Genomic DNA, 1895 nt, shown 5'->3' with positions numbered 1-1895 from the left:
ACTGCGGAGTTCCTGTGGTGTCAGAGCGGTTTCGATTGAGGTTGTATCTTCAATCGTCAACGTCAATTGACGTGGTATAGTGTCTTTCATTTTTCTACCGAGAATGACAGCTAATTCTCTGCTTCTCTTTCTCTTGACGGCATCTTTGGTCGGAGCTCGTAATTTGACTGACTTCAGCGGACAAGTGCAAAATCGTTTGCGCGAGTCATGTGGTGACGATTGCGTCACTGTCTGGACTGACAAGATGCTTCCCGTGCTGGAGAAGTTTCAGGCTAAGGAAGAAGGACAACACGGAGCCAGCGTAAAGATGACGCGTTAGACTTGTTTTTCATGAAGCAATCAGCACGATGTGATTCCCTTCGCTCTCTTCGATACCATGACTGATTTCAACGAGAAACTGAAGTCAGCAAAGCAAACGCTTCTGCAAAGCATGGCAAACTCCGTGAAGAGCGGTGGCTCCACGGCTTACTCTCTCTCACTTGCCGTCACTGATAGGGATATTCTAGGTTGATCATCATTTATAAGTTCCCTCTCATATTTGTATACTGCTGTTAGAGGCGAAGAATCGCTGCACACAGATTCGCCAGGTCGCTTTAGAAGCATATGAAGCATCCCGGATAATCGTGAGCTACGCACAGCAAACTCGAAAGAACACGAACTCAGGTTCACACCATGGCCACTTCAATGGCTGTTCTTTGCGGATGTGTCTTTACTCCAGTGAAATCCGAATGGTCTGTTTGTGATAGGAGCTTTGTGAGAACAACTTCTCCTCTTCAGCACTCTAAAGGAGAGTCCCTACTCCTGTGGATTCCCGGTATGACACGTAACTGACTTGGTAACAACACGCCTAGTTCCCTGTTGCAGTATCGCGCTTACGAGGGCCTATACTACACCTCAGAGACCCTCTGGGAGGCCGTCAAGATGAGTAAAGAGTATAGTTGCATCACAATCAGGGTACCAACTTGTTCACGGTATAATTTGGTCCTCCTCAGCTACCAACTTGTGTCGCATCAACTGAAGGTAATTCTTCTTTTCCATAGTCTAACAGAGTATCTCTTTGCGTTGTCATTATCATGCTTCTATTGCGTTGGCCTCTGGAATTCGTATAACTTTGCTGCAACTTCAAACATGACACCTGGTAGCAGACGCAGGTGGCATAGGATTCAGCTTGAGCACGGAAGATCCTTAGCAGGCCAAACAAGAAAACACCTGCGGATGCATGATCTCGTTCATTCTACTGGTTGTCAGGCCTTCTTGAGCAAATTTGGTTTGCATCAGTTCCCGTTCTGCTTCTCTTTGGGCGTATGCTCGTCAACCGCAACTGGTACTCTTCATCCTCTCAAATTTTCGTAGGATACTAGTTGAGTAACTTAGACAAGAACAGCTGAGCATCGTAAGGCATCGAATTGCGGACTTTATATGGTCTCAGAGCAGACTCCGCTTGAGGGTTGTATCTTCAATCGTCAACGTCAATTGACGTGGTACAGTGTCTTTCATTTTTCTACCGAGAATGACAGCTAATCCTCTGCTTCTCTTTCTTTTGACGGCATCTTTGGTCGAAGCTCATAACTTGACTAGCTTCAGCGGACAAGCGCAGCAGCGTTAGCGCGAGTCCTGTGATGACGATTGCGTCACTGTCTGGACTGCTGAGATGACTCCTATGCTGGAGAAGCTTCAGGCTGAGGAAGAAGGACAACACGGAACCAGCGTGAAGATGACGCGTTAGACTTGTTTTCCATGAATCAATCAGCACCATGTGATTCCATTCGGTCTCTTCGGTACCATGGCTGATTTCAGCGATTAAGCGGACCTGCCCCCAACTAGATGAGACTGAAGGGTTAAGTAGTGGTAGGTGTGTATATCAGGAGCTCCCATTATGACTTGGCTGCCTTATA

Source organism: Perkinsus marinus (genome assembly GCF_000006405.1).
Source record: "Perkinsus marinus ATCC 50983 genomic scaffold scf_1104296932546, whole genome shotgun sequence".
NCBI classification, from domain to species: Eukaryota; Perkinsozoa; order Perkinsida; family Perkinsidae; genus Perkinsus; species Perkinsus marinus.
Note: the sequence above shows the minus strand (reverse complement) of the source record.